General features: G+C 34.7%; 1 protein-coding gene across 11 annotated transcripts in view; it reads right to left on the reverse strand.

The window, feature by feature from the left end:
- Window positions 1-9,303, reverse strand: part of LOC136033171 (GRB10-interacting GYF protein 2-like) — a 461,255-nt gene that overhangs the window by 372,549 nt on the left and 79,403 nt on the right. The window lies entirely within an intron of this gene.

The following is a 9,303-nucleotide window of genomic DNA, read 5'->3' on the forward strand; positions in this document are numbered from 1 at the left end:
TTTCCTGCTTCACACGCGGAGAATTTTTTGCTCTTGACGAACGAAAGATTTTTAAATCCTTGTTAAAAAAAACAAAGAAAGGAATCTAAAACAGACAAACGGGTCTTTGACCAATTAAATAAAAAAAACTAATTTTTTTAGCTGAAAGTAAGAAGCGAGATTAAAACTTAAAACGAGCAAAAATTACTCCGTATATGAAATGATTTTTCCCCTCCGCAATCCTTCGCTCTTTACGCTAAAGCTTTTAATTGTTTTAAAAAGTAGAATTGTGGCAAAGAGTCAAACTTTGGCGTAAAGAGCGAGGGATTGCGCAGGGGACAACTCATTTCATATACGGAGTAATTTCTGTTCGTTTTAAGTTTTAATGTCGCTCCTTACTTTCAGCTAAAAAAATTAGTTTTTTTATTTAATTTCTGAACGTTATTGAATTATTGGTTTTGGCTCTCCGCACATAAATTATCACAATGAAATTTGTATATTAATTCTTTTTTTTTTGGCTAAATGGCTTTCTCTTTGTTTTGATCAGACGATATTGAGAAGTAAGGGCTGGAGAAGGAGGCCTAGTTTCTCTCCAATTTTTCGGTTTCTTAAAAAGGCAGCTAGAACTTTTAATTTTTAACGAACGTTTTTATTAGTAAAAAATATACGCAACTTAAGAATTAACTTACGTAACAAACTTTCATAACCTTATATTTTTACTATGTATACGAGGGGGTTTGTACCCTCGTTAATACCTCGCTCTTTACACTAAATCCTAACTTTTGTCCCAATTCTTTAAGAATGACCCCTGAATCAGAAAGGCCGTAGAATAAATAGTTGAAATTACTAAAAATACTTTAGCATAAAGAGCAAGGTATTTATCTCCTCCTAAATACCTCGCTCTTTATGCTAAAGTATTTTTGAACCCCTCATATGCGTAATAATCTCTGTTCGTTTTAAGTTGCAATGCTACTTCTTCCTTGCATTGATTCCTTGCATTTTCTTATAGTAATGCTAGAGAATCCTGCGCCCTTGTCATTGAATTTTTCTTCCCCCATGACAGATTCCTCCAAGGAAAGATCCTCCAACATAGCCCCCTCTCCTCAGTCCCACGCCCAAACAAAATAAAATCCCCCTGAAAAAGTCTGTACGCTTCCCAATAACCATTACTATATGTAAACACTGGTCAAAGTTTGTAACTTGCAGCCCCTCCCCCAGGGATTTTGGGGGAATAAGTTATCCCCAAAGACATAGTTATTATGGTTTTCGACTATGCTGAACAAAATGGCTATTTCAAAATTTTGATCCGTTGACTTTGGGAAAAAATGAGCGTGGGAGGGGGCCTAGATGGCCTCCAATTTTTTTGGTAACTTAAACAAGGCACTAGAAATTTTCATTTCCGTTAGAATGAGCCCTCTTGCTACATTCTAGGACTACGTGGTCGATACGATGACCCCTGGGAAAAAAAAAACAAAACAAACAAATAAACACGCACCCGTGATTTGTCTTCTGGCAAAAAATACAAAATTCCACATTTTTGTAGATAGGAGCTTGAAACTTCTACAGGAGGGTTCTCTGATACACTGAATCTGATGGTGTCATTTTTGTTAAGATCCTACTAGTTTTAGGGGGTGTTTCTCCCTATTTTCCTAAATAAGGCCAAATTTTCTCAGGTTCGTAACTTTTGATGAGTAAGACTAAACTTGATGAAACTTATATATTTAAAATCAGCATTAAAATGCGATTTTTTTTATGTAGCTATTGATATCAAAATTCAATTTTTTAGAGTTTTGGTTACTATTGAGCCGGGTCGCTCCTTACTACAGTTCGTTACCACGAACTGTTTGATAAATGAAAAGAGGAGAACAAAAATCAAAAGAACATTTCGCCAGTATAAAACAAGACGTCTTCAGCGTAAAATGAATAAAAAAAATACAGATAGAATCTAGAACCAAAATAATATAAATAAAAAATGTAGATAAAACGAAATGAAACCAGCCAATATGTATAAATATATATATATATATATTTATATATATATATATATATATATATATATATATATATATATATATATATATATATATATATATATATACATGTATATAGACAATTATTTCATATACAGCTGCCAGCTATACTAGTAGAAAGAGAGAAGTAAATTGATTATAAATTTAAAATTACAGATGAAATTAATTATATTGTTGTTATATAATGTCGTGATCAAATTTTTGATGCTGCCATTCTCTTCGGTTTTTCGTTTAAGTTTTTCGCTTAAAATTTTTTTATAGAACCATTGATGGCTAGGAATAGCCGTTGCTTCCTCGAACTGTAAAAAAGGATCCGGAACAAAAAAATTATGTTCAGTTATAGCTGAGGTAAAACTTTATGGAGGTTTTGTAAATTCTAGCGCATTATCCATTGAATTTTGGTTCTCTATAAAACGTTACCAAAATTTTTGGTGCGTTCAACTGATGTGAAATTTATCGAAAGAGCAGGGAATGCTATACATTGCACTTGCCAAAGCACTACCTGTTTTATCTTTCCCAGAATTTAGAAAGTTACTCAACAGTAAAAGGTGACTCAATGGTTACTCAAGATGATGGATGCAGTGAAGAAGTAAAAAAAAAATGGTTGAGGCCAAGAGTATGACCCAAGATTAGAAAATTGGAAGCAGAAGCGATGACAGATGTCAGGCACGGTTCCGAAACATGGGCGCTTCATTAGGCAAAAGAAGTTGTTTTTTAGACGTTTTCTAGAGGAATTGTTAATGGATGGTTGTTGGTATTTGTTTGACTACTGGCATTTCAAACAGTGAACTGTACAAAAACATGGGTCTATTCCACTCTATAGGGCTATAATGAGAAAAAAAAATGAAATGACTGGGACATATTTTGCAGAGGGATCGTTAAAGCTTACTAAATATCGCTAAATGAAAAGCGATCTTACACCAAGCAGGCTCTAAAGAGGCAAGAATGAACCCAGGGGGTGGATAATGGGGTGCACCCGTCCCCCCAATATTTGGGAATGGTGTGAATTCTTATAGACCTGAACTAATAGGAAAGGATAAGGTACGTCGGTAATCTTATTATGACAAGGATAAAAAATGGATGATTTATTGTATTTATTAAATAAAAATTAAGGCAAAACTCTTAAAAACTAAACTAAACTTCTGGCAAATAATACGAAGCTCCACATTTTTGTAGATAAGAGCTTGAAACCTCTACAGTATGGTTCTCTGATACGCTGAATGCGATGGTGGAATTTTCGTTAAGATTTTATGACTTTTAGGGGTGTTTCCCCTATTTTCCAAAACAAGGCAAATTTTATCATACTCATGACTTTTGATGAGTAATACTAAATTTGATGAAACTTATGTATTTAAAATCAGCATAAAAATCCGATTCTTTTGATATATCTATTGGTATCAAAATTCCGTTGTTTAGAGTTTTGTTTACTATTGAGCCGGGTCTCTCCTTACTACAGTCCGCTACCACGAACTGTTTGATTAATCGTCCATCGTGTCCAAAACGGAAACAAACAATGATAGACTTTTTCAAAAAGGAATCAGTTGTTTGATAGCAGACCTAAAGTGACAGGTAAATTAATTTAAAATTTTTAAAAGGGCAAGGTTAAGATGGAGCTTCATCTAAGAACAGATAGTTTCAAGGCTGTGCTGCTATACTCCGTGAATCTGTTCTCCACACAGTCTTTGTTTACTGTTCCAGCCACTCCGTACATTTAGCTCTGTGTTACTTGTATTACCTACATTCTACAGGAAATTGTCTAGGATCTTTGAACGAGATCATTAATTTTTTTAGAATTTCACCTTAACGATTTGCAATTTTCGGTCAAATTGTTCAAGAAAGTTATCTTATCGCAAGGGAAAAAACAACAAGATCGAATAAATTTTGCGAAAGTAAGTAGGTAGAGTACTTGAAAGTAATCATATCGTTCAAAAAGATGTCCACTAATATCTGTAAGGCTACTGAAAAAATTCAAAAACATTCTGATTCCGATTCTGAATCTTCAAGCAAAGTTTAATCTTTGATATCTGCTATTGAGAAATGCAGTTTCAATGCAGCTACTTGCAGCTATGGTTACTGCATGTAAAGTTTTAGTTTTTCATAAAAATTTATCGACATCTTTACAATCAGAAACTATAAATCTTGTATACTTACTCAAACACGTTGACAATATTAAGAGCAAAGTTAGAGACGTGAGATTAGGAGTGAAGCTATGTTTTATCGACTTTTTATTGAAAAAACTAAGCTGTACCAACGGTGAAAGAGGATCCTGAAAAGTATAACCGACTTTCTGTGTTTATCCCATGTATATACTTCTTTCTGCAGCAGCCACATAAGTATTCCTTAGTCAGGAAAGTTGAGAAGTGACTACAATTCATATTTCCTCAGCACCGCACATCTCTCGATGAAGAAAAAACAAAGGATATATTGAATACTCTTAAACTGATTTTTGGTATATTGATGCAGACGTCTATAAGGGAAGCTTGCAAGCTGAGTTAGTTTTGTGAAGGAGGATGTGAATATAGTAAAAAATAAACGCGGCTCCAAAATATTTCATAATGTACTTAAAATAATATGATAAGACCATTTTCCTCACTCTTCATCGTTTTTGAAGATTGGTGCAACCATTTCCGTCACTACGGCTACGTGCGACCGTTCTTGGTCTACACTTAGAATAGTGAAATCTTATGCCAGAAATTGCTCAGGTCAGGTGTGACTTCATTGGTTGGCCTTATTGTCCATACACGGGGATTTTCTAGTCAATGTAAGAGACTTTTTAAAAACTAGTCCACAGCAAAAACGTGGGACTTGATGTCTTTTTATAATTACATATTTACAATGTTGTCTCAATGAAGAATATACCTTACATTTAAGATTTGTTATTTATCCTCTTTAATTAGCACTACTATTCCCCAGTCAATTTATCCATCCCCTCCCGAGGATAATTGCTGGGTTCATCCTTGGTAAAAGGTTGTGAGAAGGGATTGAACAGATATTAGAAATTCCCCGGAAGTGGTAAACAGGAAGAATTGAGTCAATTGGGGTAGTGGAAGATTGCGTGCATCTTTATTGGCCTCAAGTAGTTCATTACAGGTGTGATTTGTAAGTAGGAGGAGTAGGAGCAGTGTAGTCCAATTAATAAGATTTTATCAGGTTAATTTTACCTTTTGGCCCTTAGTGAGCAATAGTCTTTAAATTTGAAACTTGTGTTTTTTTAGCTGTCAGCCAATGATAATCTTTAAATTTGAAACTCTTTAACACCGATTCTGCATTTGAAACAAGATGGAACATGTCCCTTTGAATTAAAATTGCAAAATTCTAGTCTAGGGGCTTCTTGCTATCTTAGAAATTGATGAAACTAGCTGAATGAAAAAGTCGGGAATGAATCGGGAATGAAGATGAATTAAAAAGCCGGGAATGTTTTAATCCAAAATTTGACTTTGAATCTCTTGATCTTTGACTTTCGTCTTATGAAAATGCTAAAGTTTTTTTTTATTTATTCTCTTTAATTAGCACTATTACATACTATCACTATTACATAGTGATAAATCATTTTCAAAGTAAATTGCTCCAAAAGTATTTGTGGTTGGTGTTCAGCCCATCAAAAATGCACGTTCAATAAATACTGCTTCTTGCTCGCTGAATCTGGGATTCAAATACGAAACTCTGGATGAAAAGTTTCGTAGCCACATAATGACCTTAAAAGATACTCTCGTTGACATTCAAGATTCAAGATTCAAGATTTTATTTAAACTTCTGTACAACACACACAATATATAAAAAAAAGGGTCAAGCCGGAGACACAAGGTCGATTGACAAAGACCCGGTATAACAATATAGCACACCTATTTGACAGAAAAAAGAAACAAAAACAAATGCATAAAATAAATATCAATAAATCCACGACTCACCACTAGACGGGAACCCACCCACAAAACAACTGACACTCGGAAAATATCAATCCGAAAAACAAAACAAAACAGTGTGCAAGCGAGGGTGACCGATGACTGGCAACTTATTTGAAAAAAAAAAAAAAAAAAAAAAAAAAAAAAAAAAAAAATGAGCCCACCTTATCAATATCAAACAAACAACTATTCACTTTAAGATTTTTTTTTTATTACTGATTCTTGAATTTATTTATAAGGATAGAATGAAGTTGCTTTTTAATATGTGGGAGAGATTTACTGCAGTCAATATATGGTTGATAAAAATGCCATGAACCCATGATCGAAAAATATGGCGAGAACCGTGATCTCTCAGTGGTTAATTTCAGGTGCTGCATTCTCCATTTATTACGGGTTTCATAAACATGGTCAGGTCGCTCAGGGAAAAAATTTCTCGTACGAAAGTACGGAGGCAGTTCTGAGCGGTTATATTTTACCTTGAATAAAAAAGAATGAAGAGTGAATAATTCTGAAACAGGCAAAATATTAGTTAATAAATATATAGTTTCAGTTTTAGATTTATTTGGATAGGAAGAAGGTGAGGGTAAATATCTTTGCAAAATTCGAAGAGCCCGGTTTTGAAGAGTCTGTATCGGTTTTATATGATATTTGAAAGTTGCCAAATAAATGAGAGGAAAATACGTAAGATGGGAATGCACCAAGGCAAAATAAATGAGTCGAAGAACTTCATAGGGAAAAAAAATGCTGAAGCCTCCTCATTACACCAACTCCTTGGGCAATTTTAACGCGTGATCTATTACAATGTTCTTTATAAGATAGATTTTCATCAATAGTTATACCAAGATACCGGAGTGAAGTTACCCTTTGAATTCGAATATCTGTAGCCTGATCAATTATAGTTGAAATTCCTTTTGCTTTGTGTCCAAGTCTACTATAAATGATGAATTTCGTTTTGGCGGCATTCAATGACAAAAGATTAGCTTTTAGCCATACAATCAGCTGGGAAAACACGATTTGCAGCTTCTCTTTGACATCATCTTCCGACTTCCCTGCAAGTGTTGATCCAGTATCATCGGCGAAAAGGACATTCAGGCTGTTGGTTTCTGTTGCTGATGGAAGGTCATTTATGTATATTAGGAAGAGCAGTGGTCCCAGAATTGAACCCTGAGGAACACCAATATTGGGCAATAAGCATGGATCCGAAGCTGTTTTATTGATAATTGTTACTTGGGATCGACCTGTTAGGTAAGATGCGATAAAATCGTGCGCTGGTCCTCGTATCCCGCCATGGCTTAATTTAAACAACAATATTTCGTGACAAATCGTGTCAAATGCCTTCTCAAGATCCAAAAAAATACTTGCCGGAATCATTTTTTTATCAAGACATTCGTGAATAAATTGGACCATTGTCAGGATAGCGTCCTGCGTACTATGTCCCTTTCTAAACCCATACTGATTTTTTGAAAAATAATCATTCGAAGTAAGAAAATTATACACTCGATTATAAAAACATCGCTCCATTAATTTAGAAAAGCCTGAAAGAATAGATATCGGTCTGTAATTCATGCAATCACTCCGGTCAGAGCTTTTATACAGTGGTATCACCTTTGCTTTCTTCAATGAATCCGGAAAAGTTCCTGATCTAAATGACAGATTTATCAAATGACACATTACTTTATTAATACTCGGTAAAACAACTTTCACAATGTTCGTAGACGATTCATCAATCCCTGGGGAATTCCCATTTTTCAAAAGCTTACCAATATTGGCAAGCTCTTTCTCTGTTACCGGTGTTAAAACCATAGATTTTACAGAAGGCTTTACAAGGTATGTACGATAATCACATTGACCATAGGGCAGGTTATGTTGGAGCTTGTTGGCTACCGAGTGTCCAATTGACGCGAAATGCAAATTCATGTAATTAGCTATTTCTAGCTCCCTTTCAATTATATGACCATGAGCGTCCTTTATTTCTGATGGTTTAGAAGTTTTTGGTGATCGATTTAAGCATGAATTGATTAGCTCCCAAGTTTTCTTTGGTGACTTACTTACTTCTCTAAAAGAATCAAAATAAAATTTGGTTTTAGCATTACGTATTATTTTTGAAAGTAGATTTTTGTATTTTTTGAATGTTGTTTTATTTTCTTCGCTTGGGAATGATAACAATTTTTTATAAAGACAGTTTTTTTGTTTTATTGAGGTCAAAAGGGAGGGTGATATCCACGGTTGAATGGGTTGATTGTATTTTCCTTTTCGTGTTTTTACTCTGGGGCATGACTCGTCAAAAGTAGCGTTAAATTTTTCGAAGAAATGAGCCATTGCAGAGTTTACGTCTTCAGCATCAAATACACGAGACCAATCGATAATATTCAATTTATCCTTTAAACAGTCCAGATTTTTTTTGTTGATAATCCGGTGTGATATTTCTGGTGCTTTTTTGTTTGAAGCTGATATTTCACATCGGAAATCAACAAAAAATGATCAGAAAAATCCGTTAAAACAACTTGTGAAGACGTGGCTGGTGTTGTTAAAAATATGTTGTCGATGAGAGTTGCACTAGTGAGTGAAACCCGCGTTGGTATTGTACATGAGGGAATCAGTGATTTTGATGTCATTAGAGAAATAAATTCGGTTGTTTGAGTATTTTCATCATAATTCAGTAAATTTATATTAAAATCCCCCATGACCACAACATCTTTATCGTCTAAAGATGCTAATAAGGATTCCAAAGATTGCAGAAAAAGCGGGATTGGTGCCAACGGAGGCTTATAAACGACACAAATTTGTAATTTCTTGGTTCCGGCCCGACATTCAACAGCCAAAATTTCACACAATTTTTCAACGTCATATTTATCGAGCTCTGGCAGACGTTTAAAATGCACTCCTTCTTTCAAAAATAACCTGAGGCCGCCTTTTCCATGGTTTTGTCTATTTTTTTCAATGAAATTATATCCCGGAATTTTAACATTATGTTTTGTCGCATCACTGATGAATGTTTCACAAACTCCCAAAATATCAATTTGATTTCTTGGCAATAATCTGGTTAGTTCGTCAATAGAACTAATTAGTCCCTGTGTGTTTATAAATCCAATTCTCTTCGAATTATCTTCAAGTCTATTTATTTCATCAGGAGAAACATACGATGACGGTTTTATTTCTGAAAAAGTATTATTTTCTCTTTGGCCAAAAACATTAAAAGTTTCAGAAAGTAACGAAAGGTTTAGAGGCTTCCCCTTCAAAGCTGCCAGCCTATCGCGTCCCCCCACAACCGCAAACTTAGAATTCATTTAAAAAGAGTCGGAAAGATCCTACCTCGTGCCAGCAAGTCCGCGCGACAAGGACCCCGTGCCATTGATGAATCATGAAAAACCTGCCATCCTTCGAGCAAACTT

Source organism: Artemia franciscana, chromosome 11 (assembly GCF_032884065.1).
Source record: "Artemia franciscana chromosome 11, ASM3288406v1, whole genome shotgun sequence".
In the NCBI taxonomy this organism is placed as follows: Eukaryota; Metazoa; Arthropoda; class Branchiopoda; order Anostraca; family Artemiidae; genus Artemia; species Artemia franciscana.